This window comes from Balaenoptera musculus, chromosome 3 (assembly GCF_009873245.2).
Source record: "Balaenoptera musculus isolate JJ_BM4_2016_0621 chromosome 3, mBalMus1.pri.v3, whole genome shotgun sequence".
Taxonomy (NCBI): Eukaryota; Metazoa; Chordata; class Mammalia; order Artiodactyla; family Balaenopteridae; genus Balaenoptera; species Balaenoptera musculus.
In genome coordinates this window covers 138395021-138411689 of record NC_045787.1, presented here as the reverse complement: position 1 = coordinate 138411689, position 16669 = coordinate 138395021, and positions in this window count along the sequence as shown.

The window sequence follows — 16669 nt, the reverse complement described above, 5'->3', positions numbered from 1 at the left end:
AATTTGAAGAGTTACCACATGCTTATGCATTTCAGACATGGGCCTCTCCTCCATCTGTCTCTCCCAGGAAAACTAGGTGAAAAACCCAGTTAACATAGAGGATTATGTAAATACACTTTTCAAACCAACGAATAGGTTGATATACTTGAATGACTTTATTTCACAACTTTAGATCAAATAGTTTTTTTTTTTAACATCTTTATTGGAGTATAATTGCTTTACAATGGTGTGTTAGTTTCTGCTTTATAGCAAAGTGAATCAGCTATACATATACATATATCCCCCTATCCCCTCCCTCTGGCATCTCCCTCCCACCCTCCCTATCCCACCCCTCTAGGTGGTCACAAAGCACTGAGCTGATCTCCCTGTGCTATGTGGCTGCTTCCCACTAGCTATCTATTTCACTTTTGGTAGTGTATACATGTCAGTGCCACTCTCTTACTTTGTCCTACCTTATCCTTCCCCCTCCCCGTGTCCTCAAGTCCATTCTCTACGTTGGCGTCCTTATTCCTGTCTTGCCCGTGGGTTCTTCAGAACCTTTTTTTTTTTTTTCACATGCCATATAGATGTGTTACCATATGGTATTTGTTTTTCTCTTTCTGACTTACTTCACTCTGTATGACAGACTCTAGGTCCATCCACCTCACTACAAATAACTCAATTTCATTTCGTTTTATGGCTGAGTAATATTCCATTGTATATATGTGCCACATCTTCTTTATCCATTCGTCTGTCGATGGACAGTTAGGTTGCTTCCATGTCCTGGCTATAGTAAATAGAACTGCAATGAACATTGTGGTACATGACTCTTTTTGAATTATGGTTATCTCAGGGTATATGCCAAGTAGTGGGATTGCTGGGTCATATGGTAGTTCTACTTTTAGTTTTTTAAGGAACCTCCATACTGTTCTCCATAGTGGCTGTATCAACTTACATTCCCACCAAAGGTGCAAGAGGGTTCCCTTTCCTCCACACCCTCTCCAGCATTTATTGTTTGTAGATTTTTGATGATGCCCATTCTGACTGGTGTGAGGTGATACCTCATTGTAGTTTTGATTTGCATTTCTCTAATGATTCGTGAAGTTGAGCATCCTTTCATGTGTTTGTTGGCAATCTGTGTATCTTTTTTGGAGAAATATCTATTTAGGTCTTCTGCCCATTTTTGGATGGGGTTGTTTGTTTTTTTGATATTGAGCTGCATGAGCTGCTTGTAAATTTTGGAGATTAATCCTTTGTCAGTTGCTTCATTTGCAAATATTTTCTCCCATTCTGAGGGTTGTCTTCTCGTCTTGTTTATGGTTTCCTTTACTGTGCAAAAGCTTTTAAGATTCATTAGGTCCCATTTGTTTATTTTTGTTTTTATTTCCATTTCTCTAGGAAGTAGGTCAAAAAAGATCTTGCTGTGATTTGTGTCATAGAGTGTTCTGCCTGTTTTCCTCTAAGAGTTTTATAGTGTCTGGCCTTACATTTAGGTCTTTAATCAATTTTGAGTTTATTTTTGTGTATGGTGTAAGGGAGTGTTCTAATTTCATTCTTTTACATGGAGCTGTCCAGTTTTCCCAACACCACTTACTGAAGAGGCTGTCTTTTCTCCATTGTATATTCTTGCCTCCTTTATCAAAGATAAGGTGACCATATGTGTTTGGGTTTATCACTGGAATTTCTATCCTGTTCCATTGATTTATATGTCTGTTTTTGTGCCAGTACCATACTGTCTTGATTACTGTGGCTTGGTAGTATAGTCTGAAGTCAGGGAGCCTGATTCTTCCAGCTACGTTTTTCTTTCTCAAGATTGCTTTGGCTATTTGGGGTCTTTTGTGTTTCCATACAAATTGTGAAATTTTTTGTTCTAGTTCTGTGAAAAATGCCATCAGTAGTTTGATAGGGATTGCATTGAATCTGTAGATTGCTTTGGGTAGTAGAGTCATTTCCACAATGTTGATTCTTCCAATCCAAGAACATGGTATATCTTTCCATCTGTTTGTAACATCTTTAATTTCTTTCATCAGTGTCTTATGGTTTTCTGCATACAGGTCTTTTGTCTCCTTGGGTAGGTTTATTCCTAGGTATTTTATTCTTTTTGTTGCAATGGTAAATGGGAGTGTTTCCTAATTTCTCTTTCAGATTATTCATCATTAGTGTATAGGACTGCAAGAGATTTCTGTGCATTAATTTTGTATCCTGCTACTTTACCAAATTCATGGATTAGCTCTAGTAGTTTTCTGGTAACATCTTTGGGATTCTTTATGTATAGTATCATGTCATCTGTAAACAGTGACAGTTTTACTTCTTCTTTTCCGATTTGGATTCTTTTTATTTCTTTTTCTTCTCTGATTGCTGTGGCTAAAAATTCCAAAACAATGTTGAATAACAGTAATGAGAGTGGGCAACCTTGTCTTGTTCCTGATCTTAGTGGAAATGCTTTCAGTTTTTCACCATTGAGAATGATGTCGGCTGTGGGTTTCTCATATATGGCCTTTATTATGTTGAGGTAAGTTCCCTATATGCCTACTTTCTGGAGGGTTTTTATCATAAATCAGTGTTGAATTTTTTCAAAGGCTTTTTCTGCCTCTATTGAGATGATCGTATGGTTTTTCTCCTTCAGTTTGTTAATATGGTGTATCACATTGATTGATTTGCATATATTGAAGAATCCTTGCATTCCTGGGGTAAACCCCACTTGATCATGGTGTATGGTGTATGATCCTTTTAATGTTCTGTTGGATTCTGTTTGCTAGTATTTTGTTGAGGATTTTTGCATCTATGTTCGTCAGTGATATTGGCCTGTAGTTTTCTTTCTTTGTGACATCTTTGTCTGGTTTTGGTATCAGGATGATGGTAGCCTCGTAGAATGAGTTTGGGTGTGTTCGTCCCTCTGCTATATTTTGGAAGAGTTTGGGAAGGATAGGTTTTAGCTCTTCTCTAAATGTTTGATAGAATTCCCCTGTGAAGCCATCTGGTCCTGGGCTTTTGTTTGTTGGAAGATTTTTAATCTCCGTCTCAATTTCAGTGCTTGTGATTGGTCTGTTTATATTTTCTGTTTCTTCCTGGTTCAGTCTCGGGAGGTTGTGCTTTTATAAGAATTTGTCCATATTTTCCAGGTTGTCCATTTTATTTGCATATAGTTGCTTGTAGTAATCTCTCATGATCCTTTGTATTTCTGCAGTGTCAGCTGTTACTTCTCCTTTTTCATTTCTAATTCTATTGATTTGAGTCTTCTCCCTTTTTTTCTTGATGAATCTGGCTAATGGTTTATCAATTTTGTTTATCTTCTCAAAGACCCAGCTCTTAGTTTTATTGATCTTTGCTCTTGTTTCCTTTGTTTCTTTTTCATTTATTTCTGATCTGGTCTTTATGATTTCTTTCCTTCTGCCAACTTTGGGGGTTTTTTGTTCTTCTTTCACTAATTGATTTAGGTGTAAGTTTAGGTTGTTTATTTGAGATGTTTCTTGTTTCTTGAGGTAGGATTATTGCTATAAACTTCCCTCTTAGAACTGCTTTTGCTGCATTCCATAGGTTTTGGGTGGTCGTGTTTTTATTATCATTTGTTTCTAGGTATTTTTTGATTTCCTCTTTGATTTCTTCAGTGATCTCTTGGTTATTTAATAGTGTATTGTGTAGCCTCCATGTGTTTGTATTTTTTACAGATTTTTTCCTGTAATTGATATCTAGTCTCATAGCGTTGTGGTCGGAAAAGATACTTGATATGATTTTAATTTTCTTGAATTTACCAAGGCTTGATTTGTGACCCAAGATATGATCTACCCTGGAGAATGTTCCATGAGCACTTGAGAAGAAAGTGTATTCTGTTGTTTTTGGATGGAATGTCCTATAAATATCAATTAAGTCCATCTTGTTTAATGTATCATTTAAACCTTGTGTTTCCTTATTTATATTCATTTTGGATGATCTCTGTCCTTTGGTGAAAGTGGGGTGTTAAATCACCCTACTATTATTGTGTTACTCTCAATTTTCCCCTTTTATGGCTGTTAGCATTTGCCTTATGTATTGAAGTGCTCCTACGTTGGGTGGATAAATATTTAAATATTTACAATCATTATATCTTCTTCTTGGATTGATCCCTTGATCATTGTGTAGTGTCCTTCTTTGTCTCCTGTAATAGTCTTTATTTTAAAGTCTATTTTGTCTGGTATGAGAATTGCTACTCCAGCTTTCTTTTGATTTCCATTTGCATGGAATATCTTTTTCCATCCCTTCACTTTTAGTCTGTATGTGTCCCTAGGTCTGAAGTGGGTCTCTTGTAGACAGCATATACGCGGGTCTTGTTTTAGTATCCATTCAGCCAGTCTATGTCTTTTGGTTGGGGCATTTAATCCATTTACATTTAAGGTAGTTATCGCTATGTATGTTCCTGTTACCATTTTCTTAATTTTTTTGGCTTTGTTATTGTAGGTCTTTTCCTTCTCTTGTGTTTCCTGCCTGGAGAAGCTCCTTTATCATTTGTTGTAAAGTTGGTTTGGTGGTGCTGAATTCTCTTAGCTTTTGCTTGTCTCTAAAGGTTTAATTTCTCTGTTGAATCTGAATGAGATCCTTGCTGGGTAGAGTACTCTTGGTTGTAGGTTTTTCCCTTTCATCACTTTAAATATGTCCTGCCACTCCCTTCTGGCTTGCAGAGTTTCTGCTGAAATATCAGCTGTTAAGCTTATGGGGATTCCCTTGTATGATGTTTGTTGTTTTTCCCTTGCTGCTTTTAATATTTTTTCTTTGTATTTAATTTTGGTAGTTTGATTAATATGTGTCTTGGCATGTTTCTCCTTGGATTTATCCTGTATGGGATTCTCTGTGCTTCCTGGACTTGATTATTTCCTTTCCCCTATTAGGGAAGTTTTCAGCTATAATCTCTTCAAATATTTTCTCAGTCCCTTTCTTTTTCTCTTCTTCTGGGACCCCTCTAATTCGAATGTTGGTTTGTTTAATGTTGTCCCAGAGGTCTCTGAGGCTGTCCTCAATTCTTTTCATTCTTTTTTCTTTATTCTGCTCTGCAGTAGTTATTTCCACTATTTTATCTTCCAGGTCACTTATCCGTTTTTTTGCCTCAGTTATTCTTCTATTGATCCCTTCTAGGGAATTTTAAATTTCATTTATTGTGCTGTTCATCATTGTTTGTTTGCTCTTTAGTTCTTCTAGGTCCTTGTTAAACGTTTCTTGTATTTTGTATGTTCTATTTCCAAGATTTTAGATCATCTTTACTATCATTACTCTGAATTCTTTTTTAGGTAGACTGCCTGTTTCCTCTTCATTTGTTTGGTCTGGTGGGTTTTTACCTTGCTGCTTCATCTGCTGTATATTTCTCTGTCTTCTCATTTTGCTTAACTTACTGTGTTTGGGGTCTCCTATTCACGGGCTGCAGGTTCGTAGTTACCGTTGTTTTTGGTGTCTGCCCCCAGTGGGTAAGGTTGGTTCAGTGGGTTGTGTAGGCTTCCTGGTGGAGGGGAGTGGTGTCTTTGTTCTGGTGGATGAGGCTGGATCTTGTCTTTCTGGTGGGCAGGATCGCATCCAGTGTTGTGTTTTGTGGTGTTTGTGACCTTAGTATGATTTTAGGCAGCCTCTCTGCTAATGGGTGGGGCTGTGTTCCTGTCTTGCTAGTTGTTTGGCATGGGGTGTCCAGCTCTGGAGCTTGCTGGTCGTTGAGTGGAGCTGGGTCTTAGCTTTGAGATGGAGCTCTCTGGGAGAGCTTTTTTTTTTTTTTAAAGAAGCCATCCGTGCTTGACTTTTTTTTTTTAATTTTTATTTATTTATTTATTTATTTTTGGCTGTGTTGGGTCTTCGTTTCTGCGCGAGGGCTCTCTCCAGTTGTGGCAAGCGGGGGCCACTCTTCATCGCGGTGCGCGGGCCTCTCACTATCGTGGCCTCCCTTGTTGCGGAGCACAGGCTCCAGACGCGCAGGCTCAGCAGCCGTGGCCCACAGGCCCAGCCGCTCCGCTGCACGTGGGATCCTCCCAGACCAGGGCTCGAACCCGTGTCCCCCGCATCGGCAGGCAGACTCTCAACCACTGCGCCACCAGGGAAGCCCCTCTGGGAGAGCTTTTGCCGTTTGATATTATGTGGATCCGGGAGGTCTCTGGTGGACCAGTATCCTGATCTCGGCTCTCCCACCTCAGAGGCACAGGCCTGACACCCGGCCAGAGCACCACGACCCTGTCAGCCACATGGCTCAGAAGAAAAGGGAGAAAAAAAGAAATAAAAATAAAGTAAAATAAAGTTATTAAAATAAAAATAAAAATTTTTTTAAATAAAAATAAGAAAAAAAATTAAAAGAAAAAAAAAAAAAAAAAGAAGAGTGCAACCAAACCCAAAAACAAATCCACCAATGATAGGAAGCGTTAAAAACTATACTAAAAAAAACCAAAACGGACAGACAGAGCCCTAGGACAAATGTTAAAAGCAAAGCTATTCAGACAGTATCACACAAAGAAGCATACACATACACACTCACAAAAAGAGAAAAAGGAAAAAAATATATATATCTATATATTTCAAAAAAAGGAAGAGAGCAACCAAATCAATAAACAAATCTACCAATGATAAACTCTAAATACTAAACTAAGATAAACATAAAACCAGGAACAAATTGGATGCAGAAGGCAAACCCCAAGTCTACAATTGCTCCCAAAGTCCACTGCCTCAATTTTGGGATGATTCCTTGTCTATTCAGGTATTCCACAGATGCAGGGTATATCAAGTTGATTGTGGAGATTTAATCTGCTGCTTCTGAGGCTGCTGGGAGGGATTTCCCTTTCTCTTCTTTGTTCACACAGCTCCCGGGGTTCAACTTTGGATTTGGACCCGCCTCTGCGTGTAGGTCGCCGGAGGGCATCTGTTCTTCGCTCAGACAGGACGGGGTGAAAGGAGCAGCTGCTTCGGGGGCTCTGGCTCACTCAGGCCGGGGGGAGGGAGGGGTACGGAGGAGGCGGGGCGAGCCTGCGGCGGCAGAGGCCAGCGTGACGTTGCAGCAGCCTGAGGCGCGCCGTGGGTTCTCCCAGGGAAGTTGTCCCGGGATCACGGGACCCTGGCAGTGGCGGGCTGCACAGGCTCCCGGGAGGGGAGGTGTGGAGAGTGACCTGTGCTCGCACACAGGCTTCTTGGTGGCGGCAGCAGCAGCCTTAGCGTCTCACGCCTGTCTCTGGGGTCCGAGCTGATAGCCGCGGCTCGTGCCCGTCTCTGGAGCTCCTTTAAGCGGTGCTCTGAATCCCCTCTCCTCGCGCACCAGGAAACAAAGAGGCAAGAAAAAGTCTCTTGCCTGTTCGGCAGCTCCAGACCTTTTCCCGGACTCCCTCCCGGCTAGCTGTGGCGCACTAGCCCCCTTCAGGCTGTGTTCACGCTGCCAACCCCAGTCCTCTCCCTGCGATCCGACCGAAGACCGAGCCTCAGCTCCCAGCCCCCGCCCGCCCCGGCGGCTGAGCAGACAAGCCTCTCGGGCTGGTGAGTGCTGCTCGGTACTGATCCTCTGTGCGGGAATCTCTCCACTTTGCCCTCCGCACCCCTGTGGCTGCGCTCTCCTCCGTGGCTCTGAAGCTTCCCCCCCTCCACCACCTGCAGTCTCCGCCCGCAAAGGGGCTTTGTAGTGTGTGGAAACCTTTCCTCCTTCACAGCTCCCTCCCAGAGGTGCAGGTCCCGTCCCTATTCTTTGTCTCTGTTTTTCTTTTGCCCTACCCAGGTACGTGGGGAGTTTCTTGCCTTTGGGGAAGTCTGAGGTCTTCTGCCAGCGTTCAGTAAGTGTTCTGTAGGAGTTGTTCCACGTGTAGATGTATTTCTGAAGTATTTGTGGGGGGAAGGTGATCTCCACATCGTACTCCTCCGCCATCTTGAAGGACTCTGTGATCAAGTAGATTTTAATACTTGATATATGCCATTTTTTTTTTACTATTTTGCTAAATTGCCTGTTGCATATCTTCATTAGATAAAAATAACTCATTTTTCAAAAGTATTACAAATTCCTAAACATTTAGGTTTGCCAGCCTAATTCCAAAAGATAGAAGGGTCAAAAAAAAGAAAGAAAAGAAAAGCTTATATATGTCTACATATGTGTATGCATATTTATATGGGTGCCTATATATGTTACTCCATGGACACAAATGGTCCATTTGCAAACAGCCATTTTATCAGCATCCCAGCTTAGCCAAATCCAAAGAAAAACTTGTTTCTTTGTTCAGTCTTTAAAAAATAAAAGTTGGTTTCTTAAAAAAAAATTACATATGTTATATATATTCATTTGATTTAGATCCAAAAGCACATTAAAAAAAAGTTAAACACTTTGAGATTAACTTTAGAAAAACTTCTATTAATGAGTTTAAAGAAAGTTGGTAGAGATATTTAGTAAGATTTTAAGGCCTCCAGTGAGCCTGACGTTCCAAGAGGCATTGCTTTTATTTCTCAAAATCTGATTGTAATTTATAGGTTCAGGTCCCTCCTCTTAAACAGGGCATAGACGTCAAGGTGAGATTTGTCTCCTCATCTTCCCAGACTTAGCTCTTTCTTACACTTTTAAGCTGTTGCACTCTTCTTATATAAAATTTTCTATACCTGTGTCTCCAGTGTTCTAACTTGGTTAACCGCTATACTTCCTTCAGCTCTCTGGTTGCAAGTTTTTTCTTTTCTCCTGGTAAGTCTTCCTTTACTCTCTTTTCGCCTCCCAAATTTAGGAAACATAACCTACCACCATCACATTTATCCCATTGCATTATAATTGCATATTTTGTTATCTTTTACACAGCTGCAGTGGAAACTCTGGAAAAACAGTCTAAGTCTTGTTCTTCACTGTAACTGTGCATAGTGGGCAATCCATAAATGTGTCTTGAATAATGACCTTGCTTACATTTCTCTCTCCATCTCCTCTCATGCCTGCCACTTCCTTTCTCCAACAAAATGCAGCAGCATCCTTTGTAAAAGCAATTCTTGAAACGAAACTAGCCTTGTACATACAGTGAGAGTCTTTTTTTCCCCTTTTTTATATTACTTGGATGTGTCGTACCCTCTTCACTCTGACTATATATTCAGCAAGTTGACTGCTGTAACAAGATGTTTCTGTTTTATATTCCTGAGTGTACAACATCTGAGGCAAGTACAAGGTGACTTTGCTGTAACTCAGCAGTCTTTTCAAAAATGTCTTTTTTCCCCCCTTTTAGGTTCTTAGAACGCTGTCATTAAGGGCTGAGAGGTGAAGATACATTAGATAAGAAAATAGCAGACAGGGACCCTGAAGCACTTAAAGAAACCTCAGTCTGCAGGAAATTCTCATCTTGGCTCCAATCATCAGAAAATCTCTTCTTTACCACAGGTAGGTCCTTCAACCTACATTTCTTTTAAGATTTTCTACAAATGTCCTTCATAGGAAGGAAAGTTTTGTTTCTCTCTTATCTCTAAAATATAAAAATACATAAAATTAACTTTAAAAATTAGAAAGATCTTACTAGAGTCCTTCTAAATTGAATCATTTTATTCGGTAGGAAATACAACAGTTTATCTATTGCCTCTTCTTTGGGAATTCTACAGATGATCTATTTATTCTAAAGAAGTTTGCTTTAAATGATGTAGTCTGTCAACAGCCATTTTGATACTTCTGCATCTAGCCACTGAATCTCTATGAGCAGGAAGATTCTGTTTTTTTCTGGAAAAGGGGGCTATTCAGTTTGTGAAAACCGAAGCAGAGTAAAATGCATATTACTTTCAGTTACTATCGTCCCGTCGTCTTCATTGGGGAGATAGCTTCAGCATAATAGAAGGTGTTAAAGAAAAAACATATACAATGACACTTGTTAAAGATGGCAAGGTGGACTTTATTAAGGACCATGGCCATAGATTCAGGGACCACTGCAATGGGATTTCACCATGGGGGATAGAGATTGTACTCAACTACTAATACAGCATGGGCAAGTGAAAATTTACTGCCAAGGAGCAGGGTGGGGGTCAGTGAATAGAAAATTACCAAGAAGAAACATCAAGAGTAAGGGGAATAAAATGACCTCACAGAATACAGGCCAGAGAAAGCAGACATCATCTGAGGGATGGTAGAGGATGAGGAACCCAATCAGCTATCCAGGGTTGGGGGGTTATGTTTAAACTGACTTACCAAGGTTCTTGCTAAAACTAGATTTTACAAGGAAATGCATAGATGTACCTAGATGAAGGTTGAGGAGACTGACTAAAGTTTGATCAAGCAAAGAATCTTTGTCAAATTCTAGGCTTTTGGGGATTTTTTGTGATTTGCTGACTTCTAGGAAAGCCACATCAGGATAATGGCACTTATTTTAAAAGTCTGCTTCTTAGATTTCCCCATATATAATTTGGCTATTTTTCTCTACTCTGGGATATTTCACAGTAAGTTTGTTAATCTCCAGGGCGAGTTATAGATCTATTGCCTGAAAAGAAATGGAGCTTGGATTCAAATGAAGGTGATATAGAACAGTAAGACAGAGGTAGAACCATCTAAGGTCAACTTGCTATAATAAGGATTGTGGGAGGAGAAACACCAACCAAAGTCATTAGTTCAAGCCTTTGTTAAAAAGTTGCAACATAGTAGCAATACCCAAGTGAGTTTTCTGAGGAAAACAGGCAGCTTAAAGATTTTACAGAATAGAAAATAGAAGATCAAACCTCAATTTTGTTCTGAGGATATTTCACTGTTCAGTTTCTTGGAGTTATGAGGAAGTTTTGGTTGTGTTTATCACAGAATCGCTCACATTATCAAGCCATGGTGCTTGAAATTGCAGAACTATTTATCAACATTATCATATTACTTGAATATTCAGTCTCTTGGCATAATTTATAAGGTTTTATAATAGAAAAATTTCTGAATCGATGTATGTATACTATGTTTTCTCTATAATATTTACATTTTATCTTTTGAGAGACCAAAGCACTCTTTAGTCTTTGAGACTACTGAGGCATAAATCTGTAACTATCTTCTTTCTTCCACTGCTTTCATGCTTTCTCACTCACACGTCTAGAAATGTAGATCTCTACATTTTAAACAAATATGCTTGCCATTGATTTAGAATATGTCAATGTAAGCTAATCATCTTTCATTGTATTATCTCTTTTCTCTTCTAATTTTGCTGTTCTCTAGGTCTCCTAGGCTTTCTACCACTTACATCATTATTTTTTTGATCCCTCATCTCTTTTTCTATTCTGATTACATAATTCGGCATTTATGCTGTTGTTTCTACTTTCAAATCTTCTACCCATTTGTTGAAGAATCCCACTGCAACCTCCCCCTTGCTCAAGCTTTCATGGCCTCTTTCCTGAAGTAACACATTTTATCCCTAAGAGGTCTCCATCTGTATACTCACAAGCTGAAATTCAGCCCATACCCTGGTAAAATAATTAGACTTTTTAAAATAGCACTTCTCTTTCTTCTACCAGTTTATAAAATTTTAGATACATTTTATTATGTTAATTTTGAACTTAAGGGGAATAACATTTACACTGAAACCTCATACAATCAGTGCATTGTTTTCTATTTAGAAAGTACACAGTTGAATGTATCAGGAATGAAATGATTGCATTTTTAAAGGATATAGGTATGTTGATACGTACTCACCTCATTAATTAAAATTTATAACAAAATAACAATGCCTTAGAGTTTTCAGAACTTTGGAAGAGAAGTGGGGAAGGCAGAGGTGGAGATCGGAGGCACTTTTGGGTCAATTCCTAGTTAGAAAACAACCCCCCAAATGAAACTTTTCTGTCTGAAGATAAAATACACATCTAACATGAGATAGTTTAATGGAGGGGACACCAGAAGAAGAGTTTCCAGACTATATTGCATTGATAAAAATGAGTAACAGTACTTTTTTTTCTTAAATCAAAATAGTAGCGTTCTTAATGGATCTCTTTCCTAAAGGGAAAAAAGCTGCCAACCTATATACAGTTTTATCACTGGTCTGGGGCATTATAGTTTATTTCAGCCAAATTAAAATAACAGTTACTGCAAGAAATGCTAATGGGAGCACCCTTACACTGGTGAGTCCCCACCACTCATCATATGATTAAAACCCCTCCACTTCAAATTTTTCTATTGCAATGACTACTTGTACTTCAAAAGAACTTGTACAGTAATTTGGAAGAGCATATTCTGTTTATTTCCTTCATTTTCAAATTGTGTTCTTCTTATTGTTTTATCGACTCTTTTCTACAGTATTATAGTCTGGGTTCTACCTTTCTTTCCCTACTCTTGTTGGAAATAGTTTGTGTAGGTGCCATATTATTATTATTATGTAAAAGCCAGCACCATGCTTGCTGACAGGGGGACTTTGAGTTCCATTTTTTTGAGATTGTTGAGATGTTTCCGTAATGGATTTCCAGTGTAAGCTGCTTTATTGCTGACAGCAAAATGATCATTCCAAGCATCCTAACTTGACATTTGAAAAATCTCAATGATAATGCTGATTAACATATCTTTTGCATTTAAATTACTATGTTTTTTTAAGAAGGGAAAATTATACATTTGGTGGGTTCTTTGCATAGTCAAATAAACATATATCAGGATGTACAATCTAGTAATTAGGTGCATTTATCTACTTGTGACACCACTGGAAAATACTCTGAATGAAGACTCTAGGGGCAAAATACTTCGACTTGGATTATCATTTCCAAACATGACCTTGCATAGCAAAATGATTGCTTATGCCTAAACATAGGAAGTGTTTGCCTAAGTGCTTGGTTACTTAAGCTAGAGCAATGTATTTGAAATAAATCTTTATTTTTTAATAGTTCATTCTTTATATTTTATGGCTGTGTTTATCATATGTGTCATCATCATAATAGAGTCTATACTTTATTGGGAAAAGAAAAAGATACAGGGCTAGAGCATTTCTATTTTCCTAGAATGTAGGTATTTAGAGACAATTTTAGTATTTAAAAGTACCTGTGTTGACCAATGTCCAAAGGAAGGAATGCTGAGAAATGCAAGATGTTTCAATGTGACATGTATTCCACAAACATAGAAATTAAGGTATTGAGGTTTTCAGTGAATACTTCACTCAGGATTAAGAATCATTTTTCTGTAGTTTTTTTATGAAATTTTTTGGAAATTCATGAATGATCATAATATCTGCTGCTTTTTTTCCAAAATGTCCAAATATTACTATAAATATTTAGCAGTTCAACGAATAGATTCATTTTATTATGTCTGTCAGCTTCATAGAGGTATGTGAAATAAAGGCCTGAACTAAACAGTAGGTCTTCCATGAGACAATACCACCTTCATTGTTCTAACCCCAGCAGACCCAAGTGTTCTAGATAATGTATAGGAACCTTGTTCTTTTTGACACCCTGATTTTCTGATCTACTTTTATGTAACAACTTTCTTTCCTTGATACCTCCTAACTTTAAATATAATAACATAATTGACTCCACTACGTTCTTTTCAGGCATATGTTTTAGCGAACTCCAATTTACTGAAGTGACAGGAAAGAAAAATTAATTTGTTCTTTAAAGAGGAGGGTAGATCTGAAGAAGAGCAGCAGCTTTTGTTCTTGTGAGGATGGGAGTGGATGGGATGCCAATCTGAGGACTCAGTTACTGTACATCAGAATGGTATGTCAGGATGTAGGGTGAGGGAATTAGATGCTTTAGGATAGAGGAAAGATTTCAGTAAGAGAGGGAGAAAGTTTGAAAAGAACAGTCAAAACAGAAATTTTATCAGGTGTAATACTCTTTTCCAATCATGTCTTCGTAAAATCATTAGTTTGGAAAATCTCATCAAAAATTACTCAACAGTGCTATTGGAGAATGTGATATTGTGATATAATAAAAAATACATAATTTTTTTCAATCCCCGGTTCCTGGTACATGGCTCCCCAAATCCTTGCAGTTTCTTAAGTGATAGAGGTGAGAAGAGCATCTTTTGTTACTCATAATAAGCCCCTTTCAACTATACCTGAGTTTATGATAAAGAGGTGACTCTTAGATGATGGGGGCTAGTTGCTAGAGGAACCAATCACGTGATTAGAGAGTTGGGACTTTCAGCCCCAATTTCCACGCTTAAGGTGTAGCAAGGGGCTGAGGACTAAGTTAATCCCCAATGGCCAATGAATGATTTAATCAAATCAACCATGACTAAGTAATAGAACCTCCATAAAAACTGTAAAAGAAAGTATTTGGAGAGCTTCCAGGTTGGTGAACACATGGAGGTCCTCAGAGGGCGTCACCGTCTAGAGAAGGCATGGACGCTCCGTGCACACCCTGTATATCTTGCCTTGTTTACCTCTTTGTCTGACTGTTCATCGGTACTCTTTATTATATCCTTTATAATAAACTGGTAAATGTCAGCTTTTCCCTGAGTTATGTGAGCTATTATAGCAAGTTATTGAACCAGAGGAGGGGGTCATGCAAACTCCCATTTTACAGCTGGCTGAAGTATGGGAGGCCTGGACTTGCGATTGGTATCTGAAATGAGGGACAGTCTTGTGGGACTAAGACCTTAATCTGTGCGCTCTGAGTTAACTCCAGGTAGCTAGTGTCAGAATTGCTCGATGTGCAGGAAAAATCCTCACAGTTGGTGTCTGAAGTATTATGAGTAGAGGAAACAGGAATTTTTCTTTTAGAGGAGAATTTGGAATTTGTTTTATAAGTTTTATTTATAAATGCATACAGATCTGTTGGCAGGAACTGTTTGAGAGCAGGGTAATAATTTTATTAATCTGCATTGTGGGGATGATTTTCTACTCACTGCCTATAGCTGTGGTTCTCAATTTAGTTGAGGGGGTCAAAGTTTGAAATACCTAGAAAACACTTTCAAAATTAATATTAGAGGACACCTTCAATAAGATTCCATTCCAGTAGAGTGGATAGGCCTGTGGGTTTTCAAACTATTTCCCTGGTGATTCTGATATGCATTTGTTATTGGCAGAGAGAGAGACACACAAACACATGCACTTATCATGATGAACAAAAGGATGAAATATACTAATGATAATTGTTACATGTATTACAGCTGAACATAGTTTTCTTTTTGACGTTCAAGAAGCAATCAATATTTTAAATACATTAAATATGTTTAATACAATACAATATTTTGTAACATCTTTGATAGTTGTTTTAAGGAATATATGTAATATTTTATATAGTCAATTTTTATGTCACTACCTTTGATTAGAGCTAAGTACATAACATTAAGTATAATTCAGTGACCATGGCTGTAGGGGTGGGGAATGGAGGTAGGGTACAAAACAAGTGTTGCCTAAAGATTATTATATATTTAAGTGGTAGGTACAGTGTTTGTTATACAGCCTGAGAATTGCCAGCTAAAAAGTTATGTGGGTTACTTGTTTAAAATACAGATTCTTAGTCCTTATAGAATTAGTCCTATGGAATTAGAATTAAGTATGGGAATTTGAAGTTTTCCAAGATCTAAGTTAAAATTATGCTCCATAAACTTTGATAGCTAACCTGCACCTGGAGAACTTCCAAAGAGTTTCAAACCAGTATTCAGAAGCAAACAATTCAAAATATTACCTTTTATTATGAGCAGGAAATGTTGGCATTCAGTACCTTTGATTGAACTAGAGTAAACCTCTTACTTTGGCTTGTCTTAATTTGGAACTATTCTACCTTGGCACAATACTCTGCATTAAAATGAATAGTAATAACAGCAACAACAATACCAAAAAAGAAAGAAAAACAAAAAGATAACCATTGCTGAGTACACATTGATTTATTCAACAGTTGTCTATTGAGTGACTAAAATGCACATAATGGATTCTTAAAATTACAGTTGCATTATTGAAGGTGAAATGACTGGTATTCTACAGCACTTTCTTAATAGTAAAGCTTTTTGGTAATTCATTCAATAAACACATGCAGAGTCCTTAATTTCCTTGATAGTTTAGGCTAAAATACTGTGTTCATTGATTCTTCTGCAAAATCGCCTCAATAATCTTCCTCTCTAAGAGACTCAAGACACTCTTTGGATATTTGGGAATAATGGAATAAAAATATAATTTAAAAATTATTTGTTAATGTTAGTCCTATTTGCATATAAAAATATGTAAAGCAGTTTGCTGGGTACTTCACTTTCTATTAAATAAGAATTAAATCAGGACTTAGCAGAAGCTGATTTTAAACTCTAAATTTCCTAAGTAATTGCAATTTTGTAGACCTAGTCTCTTGCTATACAACCTTATGCTTTTATATTATATTTATGTTTATTATTAGAATAATAAAGTTGGCATTTGCAAACTATCAAAAGACAAATGATTACATGACAGCAATCTATAAAAATTATCACTTGGAATGTGGTACAAATTTATGATATTATTTTAAAAATCTAACTTCATATCATATGTAATGATGCAGTACAGTACAATGCTTTTTATTTTATTAAAATTAGATTTTATATTATGATATTATTAATAAAACCTTTTGGGTACTTATTACAAACACTGCTATGAGTTAACCAAACTCAAGCTATATAAATTGGAAGTGTTTTCCCACTAATGCTTATAATAAATTTAAAAAAATGTTTTTTAATTTAAAAAATTTTTAACATCTTTATTGGAGTATAATTGCTTTATAATAGTGTGTTAGTTTCTGCTTTGTAACAAAGTGAATCAGCTATACATATACATATATATATACATATATATACATATACATATATACGTATATACATATATATGTATATATACATATATATGTATATATACAT